This window comes from Poecilia mexicana, unplaced genomic scaffold (genome assembly GCF_051168715.1).
Source record: "Poecilia mexicana isolate PSO_F unplaced genomic scaffold, ASM5116871v1 scaffold_20, whole genome shotgun sequence".
NCBI classification, from domain to species: domain Eukaryota; kingdom Metazoa; phylum Chordata; class Actinopteri; order Cyprinodontiformes; family Poeciliidae; genus Poecilia; species Poecilia mexicana.
This window is the reverse complement of record NW_028263389.1, coordinates 23,339,010-23,356,628: the sequence shown is the minus strand read 5'-3', so window position 1 is coordinate 23,356,628 and position 17,619 is coordinate 23,339,010. Positions and strand designations below refer to the sequence as shown.

At 40.7% G+C, this 17,619-nt stretch overlaps 1 long non-coding RNA gene and 1 pseudogene across 2 annotated transcripts; both read left to right on the top strand.

Moving 5' to 3' along the window:
• The first annotated feature begins 8,880 nt into the window (after window positions 1-8,880).
• LOC148153485 (uncharacterized) lies at window positions 8,881-10,950 on the top strand (annotated as a pseudogene).
• A 341-nt stretch (window positions 10,951-11,291) lies between these two features.
• On the top strand, window positions 11,292-14,777 carry LOC106907535 (uncharacterized). Of its 2 annotated transcripts, XR_015761718.1 has the most exons (3): window positions 11,292-13,591; window positions 13,737-14,581; window positions 14,706-14,777. It is a non-coding gene; the product is annotated as an uncharacterized LOC106907535 (long non-coding RNA). The 2 variants fall into 2 exon arrangements; XR_015761717.1 differs by having other exon boundaries at window positions 13,737-14,777.
• The last annotated feature ends 2,842 nt before the right edge of the window (window positions 14,778-17,619 follow it).

Here is a 17,619-nt window from a genome sequence, read left to right as displayed (position 1 = left end):
GGTGGAAGGGACCCACTTCACTGTCTACGGATGAGAAGGAACTGAACATTTGTAGTGACTATGTAGTGGATGAAGTGAATGCAGAGCTGAGGTCTGGGTATGAGACTGTTGTGCAGTTCACTGCCACTGAGCAAACTGAACCTCTGTTAAACTTAGAAAGGTACAGCAAGCTTAAGACCATGTTAAGAATCACTGCATGGGTAAAGCGGTTTGTTAATAACACAAGATCTTATCTGAAGGTTCAGGGAGAGATAAGTACAGAAGAACTTGGTGCAGCTGAAATGTACTGGATTAAGTCAACACAAGAGAGTTGTTTCAGTTCTGAAATATTGCAGTTAAGGTCAAACAAAAATGTGAAGGTAGATTCTAAAATCAAAGATTTGAAACCATTCTTAGATGAAAATGGTCTAATAAGTGTTGGGGGAAGGCTGCAGAATTCAGATCTTAGTTTCAGAGAACAACACCCTTGGATACTACCGACAAATCACAAGTATTCTGAACTATTAGTTCAGTCATGTCACGAAAGAGTGATGCATTCTGGTGTAAGAGACACATTAACTCAAGTTAGAGAACAATATTGGATTTTGAGAGGCAGACAGCTTGTAAGAAACATTGTTTCAAAATGTTACATCTGCAAAAAACTAAAGGTTAAGGCAGCACAACAGATTACTGCTCCCTTACCTCGAGACAGAGTAACAGAATCACCTCCCTTTGAAGTTACTGGTGTAGATTTTGCTGGACCCTTATATGTTAAAACTAAGGACGGGTCTGTAAAATCATACATAGCACTGTTTACATGTGCAGTGACAAGAGCAGTACACTTAGAGTTGGTCTCAGATCAGACTACAGAGAATTTCTTATTGGCCTTAAAGAGATTCATTGCAAGACGAGGTCTTTGTAGGGTCATTTACTCTGACAATGCTAGAACATTCAAAAGGGCTGACAAGGATTTAAAGGAGTTATGGCAAAACATCTTAGGATCGACACTCACAGAGTTTTTCACTGACAAGGGAATCACGTGGAAGTTTATCGCTGAGCGAGCAGCTTGGTGGGGGGGATTCTGGGAAAGGCTTGTGAGATCTGTAAAAACATGCTTAAGAAAGGTACTGGGGAAAGCATCTTTGAGCTTTGAGGAGCTCACAACTGTTCTTACTGAAGTTGAGGCAGTGTTGAACTCCAGGCCTCTGTCCTATGTAACTAGTGATGCATTAGAACCCCAGCCACTTACCCCATCTCATTTCTTAGTTGGTAAACGCTTAACTTCCTTGCCACCAAAGATTATTCCATCACCTCACCTAAATCAGGTTCTCACTGCAAATCGCGAACAGCTAGGTAGAAGGTGGAAATACCAACAGAAACTTTTGATAGGCTTTTGCAAACGCTGGCGCAGAGATTATTTGATGGACTTAAAATCAGCCCACAGGGTGAACAGTCCTACTCCAACACTACTTAAAGTAGGAGATGTAGTTCTTTTGGGGGAGGACAATACACCCAGACAGACATGGAAAATGGGTAGAATTGTAGAGGTCTTCCCAGGCAGGGATGGTCTCATACGTTCATGCAATGTTCGTACTTCGACTGGTGGCTTGTTACGCAGGCCTATTCAGTTATTGTACCCTTTAGAAGTATCTTAAATGAAAGGTAAATCCTACACAGATGAACAGTTGTTCATCGGGTGGGAGGATGTTGTGACTTTTTTACACTTATGTTGTTCAGTATATTTGCATGATAAGTGACTGATTACAATTATATGTTAAGCATAATTTACATGATGATTATTATTATTATATTGAATATGATTGTATACAATTACAAAGGCGAAGTGAAATATATTTCAGTGTAAGACATGATTTATTTGAATAGAGGAAGTCTTTTATTTTGAAGAATGCTTAAGGATCTGTTACTGTTTAGTCACTATCTTGCTTTGTTGATTTTATTGCTTGGTTACGAGCAGTTGTTGTTGCTGTTGTTCTGTTTTTATCGGCTGAAGCCCTTTTTTTCCTCTTCAATAAATACTGAACAAAAGGGTTCAGTAAAGGAAATACGAGCCTCCGTCTTGTTTGAGAAGAAGCTTTACTCCGCTACAGTAGTGAGAGGAAAATGGTGAGTTGGAGGTCATTGGAAAAATGGAATCTTTGAAACAATCAGAAAGATCTTACTGAATCTAGTGGACGATAAAAGGAACAGTAAGAAGCCCAAAGAACTTTTTTTGGGTTGAACTCATATAAAATGTCCTCCACTGCAAGGAAGGTCAGCTGCTTTGGCCTTTTGACCAAACATTTTACACATGCTTAAAGCCAAAGTTTAAAACAAATGTAAAAACAAAACATTCTGCACCATGGTTGGTCAATCATCTTGAATCCGTGACCAGAAGGAAAAAATGGGGGGGAAATTATCAGCAGCACAATAAAAATTTTTTTTAATTGCAACAACACAATTTAAAGTCATACTGAACTTTGGAGTACACAAAAAAGAGAAATTACAACACTAAAACTTCAAACACTGAACTTTTTACTACAACACCACAGTCAAACAAATTAAAATAAAAATTTTAACAGATACATTATTGAATAGAACATTGTCAACATAAGACTAAACTATTTCTCTTGGGGGGAGGTGAGCCAACCTCACCCATCCAGTTAAGATCATCCCGTGGCGTTCCAACCCTAAACGAGTGCTGCCTCACCCCATGGTCCATGTAGGTCTCCTCTCCCAGCTTGATGTCTCTTGTTGTTTTTATTAGGAGAAATGGGTCTCCCAGGCCTGGGAACTTCACTAACAGACATTTGGTGTATAAGTTTTTGCCAGAAAGGTTCATTGGTCAGCCAAACATGGCGAGTTGCGGATGACTGTCACACAGGTGGACCTGAGAGTTTATGCAGAAGTCCTTGGTCCCCAGACTAAAAAGTAAATCTATGCATCCCGTCCCGCTTTCAGGGACCCTGCAAACCGCCAGCCTTGGCAGCAATAGTGAATATTCCATGGTAGTCACATGTGATGGACCCCTTGATGAAAGTCCTGGTCGCAAAGAGTCATGTGGAAGATAAAAAGATATTATTTATGAATTTATTATTTTAATTACGTAAGTGTCAGTTTCCAAAACAAGATCCAGGAACCGGGACTTGATATCCACCCACCTCTTCTGCTGACAGTCTTCTTGCTCTCTGAAATGATAAGTCCCGTTCATCTCTGGTCCTGGATGTGGCACATAAAGTCCTGGCTGGCTTTTGGGGTGCGGTGGATAGCGCTGCGCAGATCTCCAGGACCTCCTCTGCAGTGTTTGAGTTCCCAGTTCAGTTGAATATAATGTGCCCTGCATCAGAACCTGGTACGGTAGGGTTAGTAAGAGGAGGAAAAAAAAACTCAATCAGGTGGTCCCACCTTGTCTTAAACTGAATCAACTGCAACTTATCAAAGAGGCTCCTTGTCAGGGGGGAATCTGGCCTCCACTTCTTTTTAGGAGGCATCATTCAGGGTTATCCTAAAAGACTTGAGAAAAGTGCCCAGGTCTGTGTATCACTCACAGCTTTGCCTCAACCTTTTGGGCCTCAGAGTGTTGTCTGTGGAGCTAAAGGAGATAAATACATTAAATACATCACCAAACACAAACATGGCTACCCCGAGATCAAATGCGCACACCATACTCAGCTTTGGGTTTCCACTCTGAGCTTCCACAGGATGCAGGACTATTGCTTGTTTCCTATTCTGAAAATTGGAATTTTGACTGTGGAGTCCTTTTTTCATCACATTCTTTTATTTCCTTTTTAATTTCTATATTTTCTAAAAGTTTTTCTGAAATGAAGCTGTGAGCCCTGCCAAGCACTGGAAAGGTTCAATGAGATCAGAACTACAAAGATGTCTGCGAGTTTTACCCAGAATGCACTGCAGTTACTTTATTGCTCCTTGAAGGCTGAGTGCTGTCTTTAAAACTCCACTTTTTCACCTAGCTCTCTTAATTCTTTGTTTGTAAACTCCTTTTCCTGATAGGAAGCTTGATACAGCTTTTAATTTCACTTCTGAGCTTCTGCTGAGGGCTGGAACTACACAATAAGATTTGGACTACAAAAATGTCCGCTTCATTTACCCATCATGCTTAGCGGTCGGGACTTTAAATTAGCTTCGAGTTTGACAGTTTTGATGCAAACCCTATTAAACTTTATATCGTTGGATTCAGCATGAACTTCTCTTTTAAACTATATGGGTGAGAATGAGCTTTAAAATGATTTGGGGATCGGCGAAGAACCGAACAGAAAATCAGACTTGAACTACAAACATGCCCGCTGTATTTCCCAGCATACTTTTGAGGTTGGGCCTTTAAATTGGCTTCTAGGTTACTGGCCTTTGATACAAACCCTGACAAACTGTATACTGTTGAAATAAGCATGAGCTCCTCTTTCGGACTGGTAGAGTTAAAACGAGCTTTGAAAAGAATTGGAGATCGGTGAAGAACCCAAACAGACTATGAGACTTGGACTATATGGCCGCTGGACTTGCAAGGAGTACATTATGGCTCCTTCTTTATTACGTACTACAGCTGCACGCTGCCATTTTGATCACAGAGAATGAATCTGCCTACAGCTGAACTGTTGTGGCTAATGCTGGGTAAGTCTTCTCCGTTTTCAGTCATTTAACCTGTCATTCATTTGGGTCCTCTCGTGACAGGGGTGTCAAACTCCAGTCCTCAAGGGCCGCTGTCCTGCAACTTTTAGATGTGCCTCTGCTGCACCACACCTGAAAAGAATAATTAGGTCATTAGCAAGGCTCAGGAGAACCGATCTACACAGGGAGGAGGTAATTAAGCCATTTCATTCCACTGTTTTTTACCTGTGGCACATCTAAACACTGCAGGACAGCGGCACTTGAGGACTGGAGTTTGACACCCCTGTCATTGTGAATGACAACCTGTGAATGACAGATTAACCTTCTTTTGGGACCACTAAAAACCTAAAAAGGAAAGGATAGAAGAATAAAGCTTGATTTAACTCAGTTTAAAACCAGATTTTGGTGTTGTCTTCGAAATAAAGGTTTGATTTATTCTGCATTAATCTGATTTCAATTCCTGATTCATCTTTGGAGAATGAAAGCACGGAGGCCCTGGAGAGTTCGTGGCCCTGGTAAGGTAGGGCTCGGGGTAGGAAAAGGGGGCTGGAGGGGGGGGGCGGCTGCGCCCCTGTCTTCGAACCATCTAACCCCCCTGGTAATTCACAGGAAGCCCAATTAACTCCAACTGTAATCACCTCTTTTGTGGACACAAAGATAAATTAACATACCATGCACTCTTTCTCCAGCTTCTCTGGATCTTCATCCAGGTACGCACACAGACCTTTTAGGATCCACTCTCGTCTGACTTCAGCCATGTTTTCCTAAATATGCAGATCAGAAGACAATGAGAACAACCGCAAAAATGCTGCAGGCAGGGGTTCCTGGGAGGTAAATTGTATAATGTAGGTAAGTATAATTAAAAAAAAGTATTATCAATGATGATTATATGTTTTATTATTGAAATAATGTACTCACTGAGACCAGAAATTTATTAAGATAGTTATTATTTAAGAAAAGGAGTCAATTACTGATCAATGAAATATTTAATTAATTAAGTATCTGCGTGTGTCTTTCTGTGTGCGTGTCGGCAGGTTCGCCCAAAACAATGGGCAGCAGGCCAGGAGTCACGCCGGCAGGTTCTGCCGGTACCTGCTGGCAGACCTGCTGGCCCACGCCGGGGGCCAGGACCTGGCCTTCCTGGACCGGGTGGACAAGGTCTACGGGTGAGTACAGTGCTCCTACTTCCACAGAACCGCTTGGCGTTCAATCGAAGCAGATGGAATGCAATTTAAAGTGCAAATGACAACATTGACCTTTGTTCTGCAGCTACCCGGCATACCTGAGAGTGCAGGGCTACGCCTCCACCACCATCCACAAGATGGTGGTCAACGTTGCATTGTTTTTAAAATATGTCCAGGACAGCCGCTTGAGGGCCAGCGGGCTGTCCCGGACACGACTCTCTTGGCTGGTTGTCCAAATCAGGATGGCACAGAGCCGAGTTTCACAAAACGAATAGTTTTGGAAAGTTAACTTTTTTTAAAAAAAACTTTTGTAAATAGTTTATTTTATTTTTCTAAATAGTTTATATATATATATATATTAGAGTGTGTTTTTATGCTTTGTTTTTATTTTTCCCTTTTTTTGTAATTTTTTTTTCTTTTCTTGTAAATAGTTAGTGTGTTTGTTAGTCTTGTTTGTAAATAACTATGTTTTTGTTAAAGAATCTTTATTTATTGTATTATGAAATAATCCTAATCATTATTTCATACTAATGACTGATTATTTTGTAAAAGGCTGAATTTTTAAAAAGCTAAATGACTTAACCTTCCTATGGTGTTAGGGTCCCTACGGACCCGTTTTGAGTTTTAGCATGCATAAAAGTACTTCATACATTTGTTTTTTGCGTTGAAACTTTTTGACTTTGTCAGGGACTTCCATTTAAACAAAGTAAAATAATTTTTTTTTTTTTTACTAAATTATAAAGTGCTCTGGTGAAAAAAATGACTTTTGTGGTGTTCGGGTCATTTGTGACCCGGTTAAAATTTTCGATTATAAAACAATAAAAAAATGCCAAAAATTAAATCATAAACACACAATCAACAGCCTCTTCCTCCAACCACTTGAAGTTCATTTAGGGGCTTTTCTCTTTGCCTTTTTGCGAGAACAAACAAAGGGAGACATGTCTCTTTGGACCTTTCAGACGATCTCAAGAGTCCTCAGATTTGACAATCGAGACACCAGAGCAAAATCTGACAAGCTTGCTCCCATCAGGGATGTTTGGGAGAGATAGGTGCAACTCCTTCCACTGATGTTCAACCCAGGGCCAGAGGTGACAGTGGATGAACGTTTTCTCCCTTTCCGAGGAAAATGCCCGTTCCGGCAATACATGCCTAGCAAGCCAGGCAAATATGGCATAAAAATCTGGGCAGCCTGTGATGCTAAAACAAGCTATGCGTGGAACCTACAGATTTACACAGGCAAATCTGCAAGCGGCATCCCTGAAAAAAACCAAGGAAAACGTGTAGTCCTCGATTTGACTACTGGACTGCAGGGTCACAACATCACTTGTGACAATTTTTTTACCAGCTATGACCTTGGACAAGAACTTCTCAGGAGGAAACTCACCATGGTGGGCACAGTAAAAAAAAATAAACCTGAGCTGCCTGCTGAAATGTTGCTGGTGAAGGACAGGGCTCCACTTTCCTCCAAATTTGTTTTCACAGATACCACCACTGTTGTTTCATACTGTCCAAAAAAACGACGGAATGTGATACTGATGTCCACTCTTCACAAAGATGCTGCCGTGTCATCAGGAAGTGACAAAAAGCCCATAATCATCCTGGACTACAACAAAAACAAAGGAGGAGTGGACAATCTGGACAAGCTGACTGCCACCTACATTTGCCAGCGAATGACCAGGAGATGGCCAATGGTTGTGTTTTACAACATCCTCAATGTGTCTGCATACAATGCATTTGTGTTGTGGACCCATATTCACCAAGGGTGGAATTCAACCCAAAACACCAAGCGGAGAATGTTTCTTGAGGAGCTCGGGAATTCCCTTGTCAAGCCGCACATTGAGCAACGGGAACGGGTGCCCCGAGAGCCAGCTGCTGCAGACTTGGTCAGACAGCTGCAGTGGTCACCAAACACGCCATCCACATCCACAGCAACAAGAAGAGCATCAGCATCACCTTCCCCCTCAGCAGCCAGCCCTGCCTCAAGCACTCCATCCACAGCCACAATGCCAGTGAGACCACCTCGCTCAAAAAGAAAGAGGTGTCAGGTCTGCCCTAGCAATATGGACAGAAAAACCTACATAGTGTGCTTCACCTGCAACAAATATATCTGTAAAGAACACACTAAAAGTGTCACTTTTTGCAACACATGCATCTAAACACACACACACACACTCACACACACACACCCACACACAGGCATGTTCTTTGCACAGAGTATTTATAGAACAAGTACTTGATTTCTTTTGATGTGATTTTTTGTTTTATTGTAATTTGTTATTATTTATGACTGTTCTGTTTTTCATATTGTTAAATATTGTATTAAAGTTCTATTGTGTGGGAAAAAAAAGACTTGTTTTTGCCCTTTTCTTGAAGTAAATGTATACGGGTCCAAAATGACCCGAAACACCATAGATGTTGCTATATTTGATAATATTAAAATTAAAATCTTTTTTTTGTTGAACATTTAAGAAATGTGTTTTAATATCTCTCAGTTACACTCAGGTAACAGAACAACTGATTATATTGTTGCCTTCTTCTCTTAAGGTTCATTTGACCACTTTTTAGACATTGAAAACGAGGGGTATTTTGTTAAAACAAAGGCCCAGGGGGCCACAAAAAAATATTAAAACCAATCTTTTCATGGATAAGGGAGCCCAACCAGCTAAACAAGAGTTAAGAAAAACATTGGATGATAAAAGATTGTTTTTAGGGCATTTTATGGCTGATTTAATACACGGGTCCAAAATGACCCACTAACACTACAGATGGCAGGAGAAAGCTAACACCAGAGGAAGGTTAAAAGAAACTTTAGTTGAATGTGCAGTGGATTTTTGTCTCCACTAGATGGAGGCACTGAATCACAGACTGCCAAGCGCACGCCCCACTTTTAGGTAATGTATTGATTTAGAATAATTATTTCTTTTGACTCCGCGGTTGAGATCCGTCACGTCACTTCCGCTCCAGAGCGATTTTTAGATGTTCTCCAAATTTAATTAAGATGATCAATTTAAACATTATCCGAAAATAACTTCCCCGCTCCTCAAGTTTTGGAAAAAAAATGCTTTTAAATTATTATTATTATTATTATTATTACTGTAGGAGCTATTTTCCCATTTTTTGGTTAAATCTTAGAATTTAAATTGTTTAGTTTATTCTTATTATTTGTTTGTTTTTTCCAGTTGATTTATCATTAGAATTTTTGTTTTGTTTAATTTCTTTGATTAGGAATTCACATAATTGGTTAATTAATTTCAGGTTGGGATGTGGGTATTTCACGGTATAAATAGGTGGGTCTTAGGTAGCTTATTATGCACGTGGGTGGTCATAAGGTTTTTTACCAGCCAATCAGTCACATCGGTTTCTTTTGTTAGTCAGAGAACAGGTACAGGAATAGGAGCAGAAGCCTGTAACCCTTTTGCCTGAACTACAAATAAACCCAAAGAACCATATTTTGACTTTGATTCCCTTTTTGCTGCGTAAACCAGAATCCACGGTGCATCAGGTGACTATTTGAGTTGGATTTACTTTTGTTTTGATCACTTTCGAGTTTTTGAGTTTTTTGATTTTTGAATTTAAGTTTGGGACAAATGGTCACTACATCAAGTAAAAAACCCGACCTTGGAGTTGCAATCAACGATCTCAATTCTGCTGATGGTTGCGTAAAGTTTGGAGGAACCGTCTCCTTTGTTCTTCGGACGCCGACAGCGGGAGGAAACGGCCACGCCCACAAGCCATGAAGGCGTCTCTCCTACAACACACGTCTTTCTTCAACGACATCGGTATGTACGATGATTGCTAACGCTGTAAAGGAAAACGGCCAACGTTAAAGTGCAAGTTCGTCGTCATGAAGATTAATAAGACTGAGTTGAAGTGCTGCACCTTTATGCACTGCCAGTGGGTTTAAAATAAAGTAAAAGACAACAAAACTACAAGCAGTTCAAAGTGTTTTCGCCAAAATGTCTGACGTATCGAAAGCACAGTTGGCCAAGAGTGACTTGGAAGTTTCTTCCAAACGAACTATTAAACTGACTGAGAAAGGCTTGATGTCCTATATTAAAACATGCCAAGATAAAAGAAATGCTAAATTGAAGCAAGTAAGACGAATAATGGACGATCTGAATATTTTGATGGAGTCAAATGATAAAGTGGACTCGGTGACTTCTCTTCTTGCTACATTTATTCAGTGTTGTCAGGATGCATAGGTGTCGCATAAAAACTTGACAAGTTTGCCACTTCCATCTGATGAACTCATGAAACAAAATGAACATTTTCAAAATAAAATGAATACTTGCCTTGAGTTTACTGATCTTGTCAGGGGCTGGTTATGTGAACTGGGTAAGCCCTTTGTCCAACCAAGTGCAGATTATGACCAAGCCAAAAATGATGATGACGTAATAAATCCTGAAGACAGCGCTTCCAATGTTTGCTCTGTAAAGTCTAGAACAGGCTCTCAGGTGTCCCGTGTTTCCTCCACTTCATCGGCTCGTATTAAAGCAGAGGCCGAGAGAGCAGCGCTGCTGGAGCGGGCTGCTGCGCTCAAGAAGAAACATCAGCTGGAAGCGCTGGAGGAAAAGCTAAAACAAGAAAAGGAGCAACTTGAGCTTGAGACGGAGTTAGCGGCTGCTAATGCAAAGCTTCGTGTGTTTCAAATAAATTCACAGTGTGGCTCAAAATGTTCTGATGGCATGAATTCCTATGTTGAAAAGCGCAACTCCAATTCGCCGCTAAAACTTAATCCATGGGCCGATGCATTTGTTCCAGAGAAAAATCTGGACGATGTTAAAATCTCCTCCATCATCTCTGAGCAACCAGTTGTCCGACTGAAACAAAAGCCAGCAATTCAAATCGTTCATAAGCCACACAGTCTCTGTGATCAATTAACTGTTCATCAAAATCCGAACACAAGCAGGCAGCAGCAACCAGGTCAACAAACGGGTCAACAAGCCAGTATTATTGACATCATGCAGCGGCAGAATGACATCACTGCCATGTTGGTTGAGCAAAACCAAAGCTCTGTTTTGCCACCAAGAAACATTCCCGTTTTCGATGGTGATCCTCTTCAATATAAATCATTTATAAGAGCGTTTGAAAATGGCGTAGAGGCTAAAACGTCCAACAAGAATGACTGTTTGCACTTTCTAGAACAATACACCAGGGGGCAGCCTAGAGACCTTGTGCATAGTTGCCAGCATTTACCATCAGACCTGGGCTACTTTAAAGCTAAAAGTCTTCTTTCTGAACATTTTGGAAACGAATATAAAATTGCACATGCCTATATGGATAAAATTAACAACTGGCCAGCTATTAAAAATGAGGACATTGAATCACTGCAAGCATTCTCTCTGTTTCTTAAGGGATGCTCAAACTTAACAGAACACATTATTCATATGAAGGAACTGGACTTGCCATCTAATATGAGGAGCATAATACTAAAGCTTCCCTATAAAATGAGGGAAAGCTGGAGAAATGTAGCCTGTGACCTGCAGGAAAGCAGGGGTCAGAGGGCATTATTCACTGATCTTGTTGTTTTTATTGAAAAGCAAGTTAAAGTTGTATCTGATCCACTGTTTGGTAACATCATGGACCATCAACAGCTCAACTCCAGAACCAGCAGCTTTACCAAACAAAAAAGGGGGAGTAGCTTTGCTACAAATGTCATTGCAGTGAAGAATGAATGTCCATCTGGAGATGAGGGTAAGTCCTCAAGCCTCAGCTGTCTGTATTGTCTCCAAAGTAATCACACTGTTGACAAGTGCTTTAAGTTTAAAGACAAGCCACGTAAAGAAAAGGTAAACTTTATTAAAGAAAAAGGAATGTGTTTTGGTTGCTTAAAGGTGGGACACATAAGCAGAGAATGCAGAGGTCGTTTGGTCTGTTCTGTTTGTCACCAGCAGCATCCCAGTGTCCTGCACATCAACGAGGAGAGCACAGGAGTTTTCTCCAGACATCCACAGAATCCTCAGAGTACCACCTCCACAATGACTCAGACCTGTGGTCATGTCGGGGTCTGTGATGAAGATAATTCAAACCTTTCTATCGTTGCAGTTCAAATCAGGAGTCCAAAAACCAACACCACTGTGCAGACGTATGCATTTTTGGACCCGGGCAGCACAGGAACATTCTGCACTGAAAGTTTGGCCCGGAAGCTGCAACTGAAAGGTAGAAGAACAAGTATTCAGCTGCAAACGATGGGACATAAAGACATTGTGAGTACAAACATCATCTCTGGACTCCAAGTAGCAGCACTTGATAAAAATGATTTCATTGACCTTCCAGATGTCATGACACAGAAACTAATGCCCGTTTCAAAGCAAAATGTTCCACAACAGGAGGAGATCGATAAGTGGCCGTATCTCCAAAGCATCAAGCTCCACAACATAGATGCTGATGTGGATCTGCTCATTGGCACAGACGCACCTAAAGTAATGGAGCCATGGGAGCTGATCAACAGTCAGGATGAAGGCCCATATGCAGTTTCGACACGAGTTGGATGGGTCATCAATGGTCCACTCCGGAGTGGAAGGAACAAAACAGGCTGCCATCCTTTTACTGCAAACAGGATTTCTGTTAGACATCTGGAAACAATGTTGATTGAACAATACAATCATGATTTCAATGAAACAACATCCCAAGAGCAGATTGAAATGTCCAAAGAGGATGTCAAGTTTATGAATATCATGGATAATTCAGCACAATTAAAAAATGGACATTATTATATTGATTTGCCTTTTAAATCTGAAAATTCCATCTTGCCTATGAACCGTTGTATTGCAGAACAACGTCTTCAGAGTTTGAAAAGAAAGTTTAACAAAAGCAGCACCTTCAAGAAAGATTACATTACATTTATGAATGACATGCTATGTAATGGATATGCAGAAACTGTACCTGATCAATTGACGTGCAATGATGGAAAGGTGTGGTATATACCCCACCATGGTGTTTATCACCCCCGAAAAGGCAAACTGAGAGTTGTTTTTGATTGTGCTGCAACATTCAAGGGAACCTCACTGAACTGCCAGCTGCTACAAGGACCTGATCTGACCAACTCAGTTGTGGGAGTTCTTCTGCGCTTCAGACAAGAGTCAATCGCAGTAATGGCAGATATTCAAGCTATGTTCCACCAGGTTCATGTTCCAGAGAAACACAGAGACTATCTTCGCTTCCTCTGGTGGCCCAATGGTGACACCTCACAAGTTCCACAAGAATATCGGATGACTGTACATCTGTTTGGAGCAGTGTCGTCGCCAAGCTGTGCAAATTATGCATTAAGAAGAACAGCAGAAGATAATGCCCAGCAGTTTCCAGCTGAATTGGTCAATACAATCAAACATAATTTTTATGTAGATGATTGCCTAAAATCTCTGCCTACTGAAGAGGAAGCAATAAAGTTTGTCCAAGATTTGACAGCTCTTTGCAGTAAAGGAGGATTTAAGCTCTCTAAGTGGCTTAGTAATAGTCCTACAGTTCTGCAAACAGTTACAGACCATATCAAAGTAAAGAAAATGTTGGAAATGGATTTGGAGCTTTCGATGGAACGGGCGCTTGGATTGCAGTGGTGCATTCAAAGTGACTCCTTTGAATTCAAAACCTCACTTCAAGAGCGGTCCCACACAAGAAGAGGAATACTGTCAGTAGTGAGCTCACTGTATGATCCTTTGGGGTTCCTCGCTCCTTTCATCATCACTGCCAAACAACTTTTACAGGAGCTCTGTAGGAGAAACCTGGGCTGGGATGATGCAATTCACCATCATTTTTCCAAACAATGGACTGACTGGCTGGATGACCTGAAGAGGATCTCAAAGTTTGAAGTGAGTCGCTGTATTAAACCTAAAGATTTCTGTCCAGTTATAGCTCAGCTCCACCATTTCTCTGATGCCAGCCAAGTGGGATACGGTACAGTATCATATATAAGACTGCAAAATGAGCATCATGTGCATCTGTCATTCCTCCTAGGAAAGGCCAGAGTTGCTCCTCTCAAGCAGACGACCATCCCTCGACTGGAGCTTACTGCAGCCGTCCTTGCCGTTCGAATGGACCAACTGCTTCACAGAGAATTACATCTTGAACTGGAGACATCAGTTTTCTGGACCGACAGCACCACTGTCCTAAAATACATCTGCAGCGAAACAAAGAGGTTTCATACCTTTGTTGCAAACAGAGTGTTCATTATCAGAGAAACAACGCGAGCTGACCAGTGGAGATATGTAAGTTCTAAAGATAATCCAGCAGATGAAGCATCAAGAGGGATGAAAGCAGAGGACTTCTTGAAGCACAGCAAATGGATAAATGGTCCTGAGTTTCTGCTAGAGTCTGAAAATAAATGGCCTAAGCTGGAGGTAAAGTGTGACTCGCTTCCTCCTGATGATCCTGAAATTAAAAAGGATGTGATCGTTAATACTGTTATTGAGGAAGCTAAAGACCCTACCAGTTATTTCATCTCCTACTTTTCATCCTGGTCAAAGCTAAAAACATCTGTAGCTTGGGTTTTAAAGCTCAAAAAGCTCCTCCTTCAGCTATCCCAGAAAAGAAAAGAGTTTTCTGCCATGATGCATCAGTCTACAGAAGATGCAGACACTAAAAAGCAAAAGTTGTCACAAAAGATGCAGCAGTTTAAAGTTATGCTGAAAATCCAATGTTTGACATGTGAAGATCTGGCTACAGCAGAGTATTCCATTATTCTCTTTGAACAACATCACAGGTTTGGACCAGAGATCAACTCACTCAGAGCCAACAAGACCGTCTCTAAAGACAGCCAACTGTATAGACTCGATCCAGTGGTTGATCAAGGAGTTCTCAGAGTGGGTGGACGTCTCAAAAGAGCTGCTATGCCTTCTGAAATTAAGCATCCGGTCATCCTGTGTAAAGACATGCATGTGGCAACATTAATTCTGCGTTGCATTCACAATCTGCTTGGTCATGCAGGAAGAAACCACATGTTGTCCAGACTGCGTCAGAGATACTGGATAATTAATGCAAACTCTGCTGCCAGAAAAATCTTGTCTGACTGCGTCACCTGCAGAAGAAATAGAGGTAAGCTTCTGGAACAGAAAATGGCTGACCTGCCACAGGAAAGGGTATTGCCAGACAAAGCTCCATTCACAGATGTTGGTGTTGATTATTTTGGCCCCATTGATGTGAAGAAAGGCAGAAGTATTCTCAAACGTTATGGAGTAGTATTTACTTGTCCAACTAGTCGTGCTATTCATTTGGAAGTGGCTTATACCCTAGACACTGATTCCTGCATTAATGCAATTAGAAGATTCATCTGCAGACGTGGTCCAGTCTCTTCCATCAGATCAGATAATGGCACGAATTTTGTGGGAGCCAATAGAGAGCTAAAAGAGAGTCTAGCTGTCTTGAACCAGAGTAAAATTCAAAAGGCTCTGGTCCAGGATGGCGTAAATTGGCATTTCAATACTCCTGCAGCTTCACATCAAGGTGGCATCTGGGAGCGTTTGATTCGTTCAGTCAGAAATGTACTCACCTCAGTTTTAAAGCAGCAGGTTGTGGATGATGAAACACTGCAAACCGTTTTTTGTGAGGCTGAAGCCATTTTGAATGATAGGCCCATCACTTTGGTCTCTGATGATCCAAATGATTTAGAAGCCCTCACACCAAATCACATCCTGATGTTAAAGAGCAAACCTGTTATGCCACCTGGACTGTTTCAAAAACAAGATCTGTACCTCAGACGCAGATGGAAGCAAGCACAGTATATGGCTGAACTCTTTTGGAAAAGGTGGATCTCTGAATATCTGCCTTTAATGCAAGAAAGACAAAAGTGGATGAGACAGAGAAGAAACGTGTCTCTTGGAGACATTGTCTTAATTGCAGATGCTACAGCACCCAGAGGATGTTGGCAGATGGGGAGAGTCCTGGCAGTCAAAGCTGATGCACAAGGCCTGGTTCGTTCAGTACAACTTCAGACCAAAACCAGTGTGTTGGAGAGGCCAGTGACAAAGCTCTGTCTGCTTCTAGAGGCATCTGCAGACTAAAGACACTTCTATTCCTTCCATCCTTTTCTTTCTTGCTTCTCTTGCAGGTTCATCATTGAAAAAAAAAAAAAATTACGAATCAGAAGAATTATTTAATGCCTTTGCATTAATATAGATTATTAATGAGATTGTTGTTAGAATAGCTCCATTAGTGATTGATGTAATTGTGATTTAATGCACAATTAGGGGCTGGAGTGTAGGAGCTATTTTCCCATTTTTTGGTTAAATCTTAGAATTTAAATTGTTTAGTTTATTCTTATTATTTGTTTGTTTTTTCCAGTTGATTTATCATTAGAATTTTTGTTTTGTTTAATTTCTTTGATTAGGAATTCACATAATTGGTTAATTAATTTCAGGTTGGGATGTGGGTATTTCACGGTATAAATAGGTGGGTCTTAGGTAGCTTATTATGCACGTGGGTGGTCATAAGGTTTTTTACCAGCCAATCAGTCACATCGGTTTCTTTTGTTAGTCAGAGAACAGGTACAGGAATAGGAGCAGAAGCCTGTAACCCTTTTGCCTGAACTACAAATAAACCCAAAGAACCATATTTTGACTTTGATTCCCTTTTTGCTGCGTAAACCAGAATCCACGGTGCATCAGGTGACTATTTGAGTTGGATTTACTTTTGTTTTGATCACTTTCAAGTTTTTGAGTTTTTTGATTTTTGAATTTAAGTTTGGGACAAATGGTCACTACAATTACCTAGATCTGTTTATATAGCATGTGATCGTTTTCCATAGAATGTGAGAGATTCTGCTCTTTCCAAGTTCTGCAGAGCAATTTTCTGCTTCTTGCAGAAAAACAAATCCAAATAAAATGAAAAATATTAACAAGGAGTTAAAATGGAACACTGACAGGTTCTTAATTTTTTTCATGTGCTCTGTTAACGAACACAGAATGTCCCCCGACCTCGTTCAAACTCTGTCTGTTTTGTTGTTCTTTTTCTGAACTGCATTACCCATGACGCATTCTGGCGATGAAATGGATGATGGGTAATCAAAGTTCATTGCCCCCAATTTTTTATGACATTTATTCCGGCAGATTTATGAAACGTTTTCTTTTTTCTTTTTTTTTTTCTAATAACGTTCAAAGTGCCTGAAGCCGACCTGCGCGCGGCACGGTTTTAGGTCATCTACTTAAAATTATTTGTTTTGACTCCGCGGTTCAGATTCGTCACGTGACTTCCGCTCTAGAGCCACCTTTAGATGTTATCCGAATTTAATTAAGATGATCAATTATAACATTATCGGAAAATAACTTTCCCGTCCTCAAGTTTTGGAAAAAATAATGCTTTTAAATTATTATTATTAATTATCGATTATTTGCATTTAGCGCAAGGTTCAGGTGCGCGTGACGTCACGTCACGTACGGACTTTCTCAAATCGCTTACTCATTGCACCGAGGTAAACCTGCGCCGGCGGCATGGCTCGCACATTTCCGAGGCCAAACTCAAGTGGACACTTTGTGAGTATATGCAATGTTCACCCCGACACGTTGCATCAGTTTTTTTCATATATATATAGTCAGTAAATGCAAAAATTACACCGTTTATCGACTAGTCGAAAAGCGGCTTTCAGCCAACTGCAAAGCTAGCTAGCTTCTCCACGAGGCACACTGCAGCTAATTGGCTTTACTTGATTTGCATAACTAAATGTTTTCGGTGTTTTCCCTTCTGCCAGACACTTTGTTGAGAAAAATGATTATTTTTAGTGTTTAATACAGTTTAATCTTTTTGAACAAATCTTTAAACTTTGAATAGGTTTCTGTTAGTGATTTAGAATTAAACTATGGCTGGGTAAGTATTCAAAAATACCAAGGAAAATGGGGTGATCTGTAGA